At 45.7% G+C, this 14854-nt stretch overlaps 1 protein-coding gene across 2 annotated transcripts in view; it reads right to left on the bottom strand.

Annotated features, from left to right (window-relative positions):
- The window catches only part of TPH1 (tryptophan hydroxylase 1), a 391357-nt gene that overhangs the window by 189017 nt on the left and 187486 nt on the right, over positions 1 to 14854 (bottom strand). The window lies entirely within an intron of this gene.

Here is a 14854-nt window from a genome sequence, read left to right as displayed (position 1 = left end):
GGGACAGTCAAGCTGCCCTTTTAGTCCCAGGTTACCTCTAAACTGGGCATTTAAGTCCATGCACAACTTTTTCATGTATATCTGTAGACACTGGAGAGCAGTATATTAAAGATTGGTTACCTTTTTTACATCACTCTAAGTCTGCTGTAAAAATGGGCAACAAAATCATGAGGACAGTAATAATGCAGCAAGATGGGCAGATGATGTGATACCAGAAGGGTTTGAAAGTGGATTAGTGGTAGGGGCAAATGTATATCTGCTGCTGGCAATAAGACCACTAACACAGGATATGGCTCAGAATAGGTTTTAGAAAAGTATTCTCATGCTCAACCCTTGGTAGCTTGGCTGTGAGCAGTCAGACTTAACTTCCAAGACAGGTATGTAAAGCATTTACAAACACCAATTCAGTAAATCATTAAGACACAATGCACAATAAAAAACAAACACCAATGTTTTAAAATAGGACATATTTGTATATTTAAAATGACTTCAAAATGATAAAAATGCAATGTAGGGAACCGAAGATCGATATGAATTTTTAAAGATTTTGCATTATATAGCACATAGAAACCTATAGCGCCTTGTCGGGACATCTGGTCGCGATAGACCGGGTCAAAAGTCAAAGTTTCAGGCTGACCATGATGGATCTCTGCGTGGCTACCCCTCGTGGTAGGTCTCGCTCAAAGTTTTTACCTTCTGACTTAGAAACTTTTCTGGAGCTTTTCTTACCCGGGTCTCTCGAAGCTCACAGCCAGTCCGGATTCGGTGAGCGTTCGCCAGATTGCCTTGTGATGAGCTCCCGGTTTAACGTATGGATGTCTGACCTCCAAAGTGTTCCAGCAGGATAAACCAAGGATCCAGACCGACTCGTGGTTGAAGGCAGGAGGCTTGGCTTTCGTGGTTGCTCCCGGTCACCTTTTCTTCGTTCGGACTTAGAAACTTTTACAGAGCTTTTTCTCACGGGGTCCCGCTCTTCACGAGGTCAGATTCGGTGAGGGTTCGCCAGCTTCAGATTTCACGTACTTCTGGTCAAACTCTGGAAGTAGCACCTACGGAGCTTTTTAGTGGAACGAACTAGGATGGCAGGCCGACTCGTAGTTGAAGGCAGGCGGCTTGGCTGACCAGGTTGAGTCGGTCCACTTATCAAGCTTTTTAACAAAGTTGCTCCAAAGTTCTCCAAAATTCTGGAACTTCTTCTTGAAGTTCTCCAAAGGGTCCCAAAGTGTCTCAAAGTCACTCCAAAGGTCTGTAAGCTCCAAGATTGTCCTTGAAAGTTGAGGACTTCAGTTCCCACAATCCACTTGGACAACACCATTACAAATCGAAAGGTAGTGCTCCAGGTTGAGGATTATTGGTGGTGATGTTTCAGGTGAGCTCTGTTAACCTGTAGCTTGCAGGGAGTCCATTCTTTAGCCTTTTACAGCAAGGTAGTCCACAGGGTTGTACTTCTAGATGGTGGAGAAGGCGCAATCTTCAGAGTGCAGGCCTTAAGGAATGCACATCAAACTTCCCAGCATGGCCCTTCCATCAATCAATCAATCATCGTATTTATATAGCGCACTACTTACCCAGAGGGTCTCAAGGCGCTGGGGGGGGGATCCACTACTGCTCGAACAGCCAGGTCTTGAGTTGCCTCCTGAAGGTGAGGTGGTCCTGGGTCAGGCGGAGGTGGGTGGGGAGGGAGTTCCATGTCTTGGCGGCGAGGTAGGACAAGGACCGTCCCCCTGTGGTGGCTCTGCGGATGCGGGGGACGGCGGCGAGGGCGTGGCTGGTCGAACAGAGCTGGCGTTTGGGAGCGTAGAAGTTGAGGCGGCCGTTGAGGTATCCTGGGCCTTGGCTGTGTAGGGCTTTGTGTGCGTGGGTGAGGAGACGGAAGGTGATTCTCTTGTTGACCGGGAGCCAATGCAGATCTCTCAGGTGTCCGGAGATGTGGCTGCGACGGGGGATGTCCAGGATGAGTCGTGCTGAGGCGTTCTGGATCCGCTGGAGTCTCTTCTGGAGTTTGGCGGTGGTTCCGGCGTAGAGGGTGTTGCCGTAGTCCAGACGGCTGGTGACGAGGGCCTGGGTGACCGTCTTCCTGGTCTCGATGGGGATCCACCGGAAGATCTTACTTAGCATGCGCAGGATATTGAAGCACGACGAGGAGACGGCGTTGACTTGTCTGGTCATGGAGAGGGAGGAGTCCAGGATGAAGCCCAGGTTGCGTGCGTGGTCTGTTGGTTTGGGTGCACTGCCTAGGGCGGGGGGCCACCAGGAGTCGTCCCAGGCGGAGGGTGAGGATCCCAGGATGAGGACTTCCGCTTTGTCCGAGTTCAGTTTCAGGCGGCTGTTCTTCATCCATTCGGCTACCTCTTTCATCCCTTCGTGAAGGTTGGCTCTGGCGGTGGCGGGGTCGTTGGTAAGGGAGAGGATCAGCTGGGTGTCTTTGGCGTAGGAGATGATGTTGAGGTTGTGCTGGCGTGCGATGTCTGCGAGGGGGCTTATGTAGATGTTGAAGAGGGTTGGACTGAGCGAGGAGCCTTGAGGGACGCCGCAGATGACTTTGGTGGCTTCGGATCTGAACGGGGGGAGGCGGACTCTCTGTGTCCTTCCAGCGAGGAAGGAGATGATCCACTCCAGTGCCTTCTCCTGGACTCCGACGTTGCTGAGGCGTTGTACTAGGGTGCGGTGGCAGACAGTGTCGAAGGCCGCGGAGAGGTCGAGGAGGATGAGGGCCGTTGTTTCTACGTTGTCGAGCAGCGCTTGGATGTCATCGGTGACTGCGATCAGGGCGGTCTCGGTGCTGTGGTTGGCCCGGAAGCCAGACTGCGAGGGGTCGAGGGAGCCGTTCTTCTCGAGGAAGGCGGCCAGCTGCTTGTTGACGGTCTTCTCGATGACTTTTGCAGGAAACGGGAGCAGCGAGATGGGGCGGTAGTTCTTGAGGTCGGTGGGGTCAGCCGATGGCTTCTTGAGTAGAGCGCTGAGTTCGGTGTGTTTCCAACTCTCCGGGAAGGTAGCGGTGTCGAAGGAGGTGTTGATGATGTCCCGTAGGTGGGATGCGATGATAGCGTCGGCCTTGTTGAAGACGTGGTGAGGGCATGGGTCGGTTGGAGATCCGGAGTGGATGGAGTTCATCGTGCGGACGGTGTCTTCGGTGCTGACCGGAGTCCAGGAGTGGAGGGTGGTGGTGGGGGGCGGTGGTTCAGTCGTGGTGCTCGTCCGTTGAGTGCTGAAGCTGTTGTGTATGTCCGTGATCTTGTTGTGGAAGTAGGAGGCGAGGGAGTTGCAGAGGTCTTGCGAAGGGGTGATGTCGTTGTTTCCGGCGTTGGGGTTGGAGAGCTCTTTGACGATGATGAAGAGTTCTTTGCTGTTGTGTGCGTTGTTGTCCAGTCGTTACTTGAATGCAGTTTTCTTGGTGGCGCGGATGAGTTGGTTGTGTTTCCGGGTGGCGAGCTTGAGGGCAGTCATGTTGTCCGGTGTAGGGTCTCTGCGCCAGGTTCTCTCGTGGGCTCAGCAGTTCTTCTTGGAGCTCTTGAGTTCGTCGGTGAACCATGGGGCTTTCTTGCTGCCGGGTCTGCTGGGCAGGATCCTCAGGGGGGCGAGCTCGTCTGCGCAGTCGCTGATCCACTTCGTGAGGTTGGTGGCCGCCTGGCTAGGGTTCGTTGTGCTGGTGGGAGGGTTCGTGCTCAGGGAGGAAGCGAGCTGGTCGGCTGTGATCTTGTTCCAGTTCCTGCGTGCAGCCTGTTGCTGGTGGTGGTGGATCGTGGTCCTTCCGAAGCTGAAGTGGACGCAGCTGTGGTCCGTCCAGTGGAGTCCGGTGGCGTGGCTGAAGGCGATGTCCTTGCTGGATGAGAAGACGGGGTCGAGTGTGTGTCCAGCGTCGTGGGTGGGGGTGGTCACCAGTTGCTTGAGTCCCAGGTTGGCGAGGTTGTCCAGCAGGGTGGTGGTGTTGCGGTTGTTGTTGTTCTCCAGGTGGAAGTTGAGGTCCCCGAGGAGGATGTAGTCAGCGGAGCTTTCTTAGGTTTCAAGCAGCAGATCTGAAAGGCTCTGCCCCTCTCTGATACGTATTACAAGTTCTCTGGGTCAAGCAGGAGGTCACTCCAGTCCAATGGGGAGTAGGGTACTGTCCCAAAGTATGACCACTTCCTTCAGAATGTGGCACTATTTTGTCCCAGAGTGCACCAATTCTTCCAAATTCATAATGGCAGATTTTCCAAAGGGAGAGAAGAACTGGCTAAACACACCCCTAGGATGGCTAATCTCCATAGTCTCTCCCCGTGCATCTGCTCATTCCTTCCTTAAGCCTAGCATCTGGCTCTGTTTTAATGAGTAGAGTTGTAAATGAGACTGGTGTATTTCCCTTTCCTTGAAGTCCATTGATTAGGATGCCTTCCCATGCTCTGGCATTCCTGTGTAACAGAACACTGCCCTCCCAGCAGAGCTGGTCAACCGTAGGGGCTCATTATCACCTTTTTAGAGGAGCCTAGCTTAATCGACTTCACTCTGACCTATCAGGACAGGCCATTGGAAGGCTGAATCTGAGCTAACAGACAAGAAAGTTATAACTTCTTGTCTGTACATTTTAGGAGAAATTCAACAATATCATATTGTTGGAATTATTCATACCATTCTGGGAAGTCTTTGAATGCTATTTTTATCATTCTCTATCCAGATTTATTAGGCAATAACTTCTTACCATGTTAACCTATGTGACAGGGGATTTGCAATTAGATTTTTCCAGCACCAGGACTTATAAAAACAAATGTTATAAGTACTCTGCCTATATCTACAGGACCTCCACCCCTGGATCACCTAGAGGAGACATTAGGGGTTCTGAATATGTAAAACTATTGCAGATCCTCCCTCCACAGTGCTCCTAGCACCAACGTCGATTTTGGGCAGCACTTTATCACAATGGGGGGAGTGAAATGTCCAATTTCACTTACCCCAGGGGATATAAAACTCATTTTATAAGGGCCCTCCTTATAAATACCTGACACCCACCCCTGGGAGTGGTATCAGGGAGCAATCCCCTTAGGTCCTGATGAAAAGCCTTTGGGTAGGGCTTGAAGCTAGTTGACCAGAGAACAGGTGGGTCATATACCCTAAAAGTTTCTCATCATCCCCATATTTTAACCATATCGACTAGGGGAGTGAATAAATTAACTCTTCTTCCCACTAGTCAGATATCTTAAACCTCTTTTATGCGCTATAAAACCCACTCCAATACCATTACAACCATCACAGGTGTATAGGAATACCATCCTATTAGTGTTCCCGTATACCCATTGGTGGTAGCAAACCCCTTTCCATACGGGGTTAGGGATTAACCCTATGATGAAGCATGTCACCAAGGGGTAACGCTAGTGGGTGAGGGTTACTTAAAACGAAAACTTTTTTCCTTCCCACAACGAGGTTGTTTTTTCCAAACATATATCTACACAATTTTCAAATAAAATGTAATATTGCAATCTTAAATTTAGGATATTACATTGTTCTGTGACAAAGTACCTACAGAGAAAACTGCTGAGTTCCATGGCACCGTCATTAGGCAATCATCATGTCAACAGTTTAAGTTTAATTTTAAAATATTTCTAAAGCGCGACATACACCGAGCGGTTTCTTGGCGCTGAGATAGCAAACTACCAGAGGGGCTAGAGTCAACCACTAGGACGTAGACTGAAACGGGGGGTAATTTTAAGGCAGAAAGGCCTGGGTAAACAAGAAAGTTTTCAGGGATTTACGGAAGAGGGAATACTGGGTAAGGGATCTGAGGTGGAAGGGAAGGGAATTCCAAAACACAGGGGCCAGAGTAGCAAATTTAGAACCGCCCTGTTTTTTTTTCCTGAAACGTGGGGCTACTAGTAGATGTTGAGTCGAGGAACGGAGGTCTCTGCTGGGAATGTAAGTTTTGATGGCTGAGGATATAAAGATAGGGGCCAGACCAGACCTGGCCTGAAAGGCCATGCAGCCTAATTTGAACAAGGCGCGTTCCCGAATTGGAAGCCAGTGAAGGGTCTTCAACAGAGGAGAGGTGTGGTGGAATCTAGGGAGACCGAATGCAAGGCGGGCCGCCTGGTTCTGAACCAGTTGGAGCTTGCGCAGGCTGTACTGTGGGATGCCGTTGAACAGGGCATTCCCGTAGTCCAGACGGGATAGGACCAGTGCGGACATGATCAGTTTGAGTGCAGGGAAAGAGAAGAAACAAGAGATGGAGCGGATAGTACGGAGAGTAAGAAAGCAAGAAGATACCACGGAGCCTATCTGGGAGTGCATGGTGAGTTTATCGTTAAGCTTGATACCTAAAGTCTTAACTGAGGAAGCAGGAGTGGGGGGAGAGCCGAAGGAGGGGGGCCAAAATAGAGAATTCCAGGGACTGGAGCAACCACCCGTAAGCACAAGTTCCGTCTTATCGGGGTTGAGCTTCAGGTGGTTGAAGTTCATCCAGTCCCTGATAAAAGACAGGATAGATTGGAAGTTAGATATAGAGTCAGGGGAAGAGGAAAGATTAAAGATGAGCTGGAGGTCATCGGCGTAGTTATATACCGTGACCTCCAGCTGCTGAAGAGCAAAGATGAGAGGAGAGATGTACAGATTGAATAATAGAGGAGACAGAGAGGAACCCTGAAGCACCCCGCACTGGACCTTACAGGGGGTAGCTGAAAACTCCCCAAGACGAACCGCCTGGGTCCGGTCCCTCAGGAAGGATGAAAGCCAAATGAGGGCCGATCCTCCGATACCCGCCGCCCTGACACGGGAGAGTAAGATGGAATGATCCACCGTGTCAAAAGCGGCGGACAAATCAAGGAGGACCAGCGCCTGGGGTTGACCATTATCCATGCCCTCCCTGAGGGTATCCAGCACAGACACCACCACTGACTCTGTCGAATGGCTTGGCCGAAACCCCGCCTGGCAGGGGACCAGCACCCCATTCTCCTCGACAAAGGAGCTGAGCACAGAGGTGACGTGTCGCTCAAGCACCTTACCCAAAAAGGGTAGCAAGGAGAATGGGCGGTAGTTAGCTAAGGCAGAGGGATCGGCTCCTGGTTTTTTCAAAATGGGAACAATGGTGGCGAATTTCAGTGACGGGGTCACGACACCCTGGGCCAAGGAGTTATTAAGAAACATAAGAGGGGGCAGGGTGCACGCTGAATAAATCTGCCGTAGGATGTGTGCAGGGCAGATATCAGCTGGGGAGCCAGATTTGATTTTAGGGAGAAGAGAATGGAAAATTTCCTCAGAAAGAGGGCGTCGGGCAAGTAGATAGTCGATCTGCTCCAAACCACCGTGTGTTTGTCTGGGCAAACCTAGGCATATTTATACTTTGAAGGTGCCGAGTTTGACGCATGTTTGGACTTAATAACGTCACTCATAGGCTAAATTCTTGGAAAATGCCAGGAGATCTTGGAGAACATCATATTCAAGCAGGGGGAAGTCCCTAGCTGCTGAAGGCAGGTTTTTCCAACAAATTTTTGTTGATTGTCGGAACTTAGTGGAAGTAGCCATGCCGTATTTGGGCTGTATGGCTTAGGCCAAATATGGTAGTGATTTCTATGCCTAGGATATGATAAAGTATACCTATATAAGGGCATGAATCGGGAAAATTACACTAGGGTCCTAGATTAATTTATAACACCCACTCCACGATCTTAAGTTCAATAAAGTTAATCTAATAAGCACTGAACATATCTAAAGCTAGGGTTTACAATCCCACCCCAAAATTCATAAAAATGCACTTGAAAGGGTTGTACATGAGGGGAAACAAAAAATATTCAGCATTTCCACACTACGCATTTTAAGGAAGTGATGACATTCTAAGCATATAGTATGGTATCTAAATATGCTAACCGAATGAATCATGAATTTATATTTATGAGAATGGCTCTTAAATACAGAAAGAAAGGTCGAGACCATTTCATAACATAACATATTACGGCAATTGTTATATGAGGACATGGCCAAATATTTTCTCTAGGCAGTGTTCAAAAAGGAAAATAATTTCTTGTTCTCTAAGAATAGTTCTTCTTTAAGCAGATTAGTCTGTACCAAAAGTTCAAATGTTTTGGAGAGAATTGGTTGTGAAAAAATAGAGTTCCAAAGTTAGAAGTCTTTGTTTTCACAATTTGAAGGCCGAATTTCAGAGTTCAGGGAACGCTGTGTGCATGAATCAAAAGTTATTCTCGGTGTCAGGAGAAAACATCAGATCATCTAGGCTGGCAAAGAAATCGTCTACCATAGTAGGTGAAAGTGGCACTACTTGATCAAGCAGATCAAATTTGCACAGATGAGAAGCATTGTCATCAGCGCCAGGTGCCGCATTAGCAGTGTTCATATCAGACCTGTGTGCCTGTTGATCCTCGTATCTCACCCTCAGTTAGACTTACTGGTGAGACCTCAATGAATGCCTTCGTCAGGATTGGTTGCCGTTGGGGACAACACAATGCATGAGTCGTTACCAGACCTAGCAAGGTGTCGACATCCGATGGTAGGACTGATGGAAGTGTAAGACAAATGTCCAACACGCATTCTTCTCCGCAAAGCAGGCATCGTAGAACAGGTAAGATGCAATCTTGCCAGATTGGTCTGAACGATAGAAACCAGGTTGTGTTCAGATCTCTTAAACGAGCCAAGCCAAGAATTTGTGTAATCCTCTCACGATACCTCATGGCAAGGAGGGCCCCTTCCATGTTGGTCTGGGTATCATTGGTTGCCGGACTTGCCATATCGGAGCAGAAGGAATAAAAATAGAATTCCTGCTACGAGTCCCAAGATGAGTGGCAGACCGCCGAACACAGAGTGCACGAAATTTGGAAAAATGCTGAGGACTGCTTCAAATGGTATTAACAGTCCCAAAAAAATCATCTTAAATACATGTGCGATGCCACTGGTATCAGACATGTTTAAGATTTTACTTAACATTTCCGTGAAATGTACTGGGCAGTTCGTTGATAATAATGCCTGTATCTCTGCAGATGTCCTCGCAACTTGCAAATCATACGTTTCTCTAGACAAGGTCAGTGGCACATATTTTTGCAAAAGAATGGCTTTTATTCTGCTTAAAGTATCAATTCGTATAGAAGAGATATTCAGTGAAGGCCATAATGCCGTCCCACTGTCTGTCTTGTGTGTTGGATACAATACTTGCATACAACAAGTGACCATGGACGACACACTAACGAGATAAAGTTTTCCGGGCATTATGCCACAGCAGCTCTGATCATTCAACATAACGTAACTGCCATTGGATAGCTGCCTGAAAATGGGTTCTACCACAGTGGAGGGAGTACCGTGCAGATGGCAAGAGAGGTTGTTTGCAGAACCGTTGCAGGCTCCGTGTAAATTAATACCTTTGCACAAAAGTGTACCACGTAGTGAGTTCTTACAATTTTTTCCACTAAGGAATACCTCTTTTCCCTTGTTCTAACATTTGTGTGTGCAAGGTAAAGTCCATGTTGACTTAATATATTCTTTACCCAACCTTTCATACAGGCCCGCTGGCATATGCTGTAGACAATAATAAAATTGGAAAGTCGTCAATGGCAATCTTTACAGTTTTTCAATGCTAAGCATCGTGTAGTCTGCTCCTCTTTGTGCCAAAGAGATTTGTTTATCTGTAAGGTTAAATCCAGCTAACAATGATGTTGTGTTGATTAGACGCCATGGCACGTAGCCTGAACAAAGATTTTGCAATGTCCAGCCTAACTGCATTATAGAACGTAAGTGAGACTGGCCATGTTGTAACATTAGCAAGTCCTGTTCCATTATAGCAATTGCAGAGGATACAATGCTGTCCAATGAATATATCCTGGAGGACAGAGTCGTTAACCCATTGTCCACTACAGAGAGAGCTTTCTCTAAATTAATAGATCAATTTCTCGTATTCTTTCTGCAGTTTCCATTTGTGTTATTTTCTAAGCTTCATTGTACGCATCGTATATACCGGCGTATATGAAACGTTTTGCCGTGGTTTGCGAGGCCCCATTAAGAAATCTCGCAAATCATTGCTTTCTTTAAGTAAAGATAAGTGTTGTTTGATTTCCGGAAGTGTGGATGTCTTTAGCCACTCAAGGCATAGTTTTCCTACTCTGTTTGTTGTTACTATCCCTGGATGTTGTCTCTGGGAGTATCTTGGATCTGGCCTGTTCAGTTTTAACCCCTGTGTTTTGTTCAGGAATCTATCATGACAGTTATTGGTGTCTGTGGTCCAGATTAACCATTTTTTTCCAATCAGGATTAGTTCTGTTTTGTGTTAAAATATATGGTACGTCTACCTCCTTTTCTGTAGTGTCATTATTCTCAGAAGTGGGTTTAGGTAAAGACGGTTTATTCAAATCTTTTATCTTAACCAGGCCAAGACAAGAAGTCTGTTGAACAGTGTCATTTAAAAACATTAATTGTTCTGGGATAATGCAGGCTCTGAACAAGGCTTCTAAACAATGTACCTGTCAGTCTTTTGTGCCCCAGACAGTTTTTGTCTCAATGTTGTCTTTCCAAAAGTCGAAACCTAATGTAGACAGCTGAGCAGAAAAGTTTGCAGAATAAATTTGTTTAGTGTTGGTCAACATTGTTTTCATTCCTGTCTTATTTACATTTTTGAAATAAAATGTTTCTGGATTTGTAACATTAAACCCTGAGAAGTACGAACACTTTTCATGAAATGTTTTGAGCTGCCTTTTGGTGGCGTGGGACAATGTTCCCATTGATTATATGTAAAAACATTCCCAGGACTTGCAGATTTGTGCAAATACTGGTGACCATAATGATTAAAACAATACATTTGTTCATAATCTGATGGCCCTTCTAGATAGTCATGTTCAGTACATTTTGCCGACATTTCTAAATCTGACATCATATTAATAATAGTCTCAAAGTTTCAATCATCAGAAAATGTGCTGGGTGATACAAAGTCACTTAAAGAAACCTTGAACTGGTGTAGAATCTTCAACAGCTTCACCGGGCCATAAATGTCATAATCAGTTCTATCCCATGCTATACCACCAGGTATAGGAACGGCTGTGATGTTTAGTGATGACAGGTCTCTCTTTTCACGATGGGATGATTTGTGAGGTTTTAGGACCAAGTTGATTTTCTGACTTGCTGTGTTCATTGTACTGTATTTTCCATCTATCATTTGTCCCAAGCTTAAAACTAAAATCAGCCGTAGCAGGAGAACAAATACACCTAAACCAATCAAAAATTCAATCCATAGTGAAACCAGATATATTTTCTCAAGTTGATGAAACAGTTCTGTTGTTTTTTCTTTGAGAGTTTTATTTGCTGGCGTTTCTTCGGGTTCACTAGGATCCTCAGAAAATTTATCAAAGTTGATTAAATAGCCAGAGGCAGTTCTGTCAATTGTTGGAATTGCATCAGGATTGGAGGTAGGAGCTTCTCCCTTAGGGCGGCAGAGGCCTGGAACAAACTTCCACTCATGCTCAGACAAACTCAGAATCTGATGGCCTTTAGAAAAGGACTCAAGACTTGGCTTTTCACTCAGTAAGCCTGCGCTCTCACGTTTGCCCTATCAAACCAGCGCCAGGACACCTCCGGGTAACAGAGCGCTCAATAAATGTGCTAAATAAATAAATACATTAATCTTTGTAGTTGCTTCTTCCTTTGTCATATTGGCATAGTCAGAGGCTACATCATTGTAGACAGGTGTTTCTTGACGAACTGTTATTTGGGTCTAAAGAGGCATGAGTTCCATGGCTTTGTTGCATAGTCCTTCTTTTCTTACTGCAGGTTTATCAATACGTGATATGTCTTTCAGTCTGAACCTCTTGGATAGTAACAAGATTTGGTCTTCTGCTACATCTTGGGAGTCCACTGGGCCTACTACTTATTATTAGCCATATGTTGTGGTTTGACCAGGTCGATGGACATGACTCGGTTCTCCTTTTTACCAGCAAGGGGCGGTAGTACTACTGATCTTGTTCATTGGATTGCTAAGACAGGTACTGCTTTTCTGTAAGAAGGCCCAAATTCCTTCTTCACTGCTTTCTTTTCCCTGACTAGATCCTCAATCTTTGGAATCCAGACAGGTCTTGCTGGGACAGGTGGTTTTTCTTCAGTGGCTGTCGGCTTTTGTGTTGTGTTACTCAGACTTCTTCTTGTTTCATTTAAGTCCTGTAAAATAGCCAAACGATCTTTGACATAAAGAGTTTTTGTTCCACCACTGAAGTTTGCCAATCGAGGTCTTCGATTATCATTCTAGTACCAAACAGTAATTCATAAGGAGTGATTCCCCCCAGAGAATTTCTTGGCAGATTGTTAAGACTACGTTGGACACTTATTAAATGTTTGACCCACCCATCACCAGAACCTTAGCTGTTATGGATTGCTTTATGTCACGGTTTTTTCTTTACACTACTGCATTACCCTCAGGATGGAAGGGACTAGAATACCGCAATGCAACACCCAAGCTAACCATAGCCTCCTTGTAAGCTCGAGAGCAAAACGCAGGACCCTGGTCAGAATGTAGCGTGCTGATTGCGTATGTGCCGATAAAGACTCGCAAATCCTTTATAACAGTTCTGGCATCAGCCGAGCGCTGGGGCCATAACCAAATAAATCTTGTGCAGGAATTCACTGCGACCATAATATATTTATAGTTGCCATCCCTTGTTAAGGGACCACAGTGGTCCAGATAAACACACGCTAGTGGTTTATCTGAAATCAGAAGGGGTGTCTGTGCAGGACGTTTCACTGTAGAAACTTTTATTTTATGGCAGATTTCACCTTCTAGAACATAGTTTCTAGTTTGTTTCCTCATGCGAGGCCACCAGTATCTCTGTTTTAATAATGACACTGTTGTGGAAACTCCCGCGTGTGTAGATGCGAGCCTTTCATGTGCTGCTACAATTAGTCCTAACCTATGTTCCATGTTTGGGATTGCCCTATCCCCCACTCCAGGGATTCGAGCAAAAGGAACAGTATTCGCATCAGTTATATATGAGTACTTTACAGGAAAGCCTTTTGGGAGTGTCTTACCATTGTCTTTGACTGAAGCAGTGACAGCTTGCATTATTTTGCTGTCTATTTTTGTTTTTGACCGAGTGATTGCAGCTACGGAAGCCATTTGCACAGCTGCCTTCGCGGCTTCATCAGCCATTGAATTCCCTGCAACGTGAACGCCATCACGCTGATGACTCAGTGTATGAATCACGTGAATCTTTTGTAGTTCTTTCTGAAAAAGAACTACTTGTTCCCAAAGCATTGTATGCTTGATTGTTGCACCTTTAGCGTCTTTGAAGCCATACTGAACCCAGTTCTGCAAGTATTCGTTGTAAGATTGTACGCAGTAATACGAATCGCACACTGTTAGTGTGGGGAATTCGCGATCGGTATTTTCAAGCGCCATCTTGAAAGCCTGTAGTTCACCTTGCTGAGCTGTACAGTCTCAGAGTGATTGAGTTTTAGTGACCATAGGTCTGAATTTGCCTTCGCGCCAGCGACCTTTAACAATTGCACACGCAGCACTATAGGCTTGTTTACCCCCAATAGAGGGCTTTGCTGATCTGTCTGTATATATTATACATCCGTAACGTTCAAGAGACAGAATTTCGGTCGGCAGAGGACATTTGTGTTCGTATTGGAGGAATTCTTGTGTTTTCAAGCTGGGGTCAAAAACGTATTCAACGTCTGTTGCAGCAAGAGAGTTAACCCATTGTATCCATCTTGGATGTAAAGCTTTTGCATTTGGAATGCTTGCTTTTGTCACTGCCTCTAAGGGATGTACAGGTGTACCGATCATTATGCGTTTACCCTGTGCAAGGGCTCTCTCTTTTGCTACTGCAGTTTGAACCGCTGTCAGAATTTTCTCAGTAGAAGTGAACTTCATTTCAGCTTGTGTGTACAAGTGTGATTTGTATGCTATTGGTACCGTTTCTCCTTTATTAAAGGTCAGGTACGTGAATCCACCGCTCCCTGGGATGATTCGGATCACAAGATTGCGCACGTTTTCTCGTGTCTGTAACTGTGTTTTTGTTAACATGTCTGTTTGGACTGAACGCAGAATTTCTGTGTGTGTTTGAGTCCAATTAGTCGGTTTGAAATCAGGTTTGATTAGTTCGTAGAGAGGTTTAACCCTTTCTGCGTAATTTAGAACGTAAGTTCATCCAAAATTCAGGAAACCTAGAATGGACTGCAAGTTTTTCAGCGTTTTTGGAGCTTGGAGCAGCGCACATTTCTCTAGAAAGTTTGCTGCCAGGCTTTTGCCTTCACTTGATAACTCGTAGCCTAGAAATAGGACGTTGAGGTGGGCAATTCGTGATTTCTTAAAACTGAATTTATACCCTTCAGATGTGAACCCAAGTATTATGGTGTTCACTCTTTTCAAGTGCACGTCCAAGTCATCATCTGTAAGATAGATGTCATCGACATAAGAAAATGCCTCATCATCGCACGTTTGTAGTAACTCTGTTACCCTGGCTGAAAATAACCCTGGACTATTCTTGAATCCTGGGGGAGACGGTAAAATTGTCGCTGTGTCCCCATAATTGAGAAAGCAGTCAGATGCCTGCTTTCAGGTGCAATGTTTTGACAGAAAAACCCATTTGAAATATCTAATGTGGTTTTATATTTTTTGCGCACAATGTTATTCATCAGTGCTGCACTATGTGCATTTTGTACTGCAAATGTTTAGCAACAGGAGTTTAAGTGTCTGTAATCCAATACTAGACGATATGAATTGTCTGGTTTGGACACAGGAAACAAAGGATTGTTCATTGACGAGGAGCATGTTTCAATCACCCCTTGGTATTCAAGTTGATTTAAAACCTCCCTGACTTGTTTTTTAGCTTCTTGCTTAACTGGGCACTGCCTTTGTGCAGCAGGTTGATTTTTTAACTGGATTTTATGGTGAGGAGAATCCTCA

The sequence above is a fragment of the Lissotriton vulgaris genome, chromosome 2_1 (assembly GCF_964263255.1).
Source record: "Lissotriton vulgaris chromosome 2_1, aLisVul1.2, whole genome shotgun sequence".
Lineage (NCBI taxonomy): Eukaryota > Metazoa > Chordata > Amphibia > Caudata > Salamandridae > Lissotriton > Lissotriton vulgaris.
Note: the sequence above shows the minus strand (reverse complement) of the source record. Positions and strands in the feature narration are given on the sequence as shown.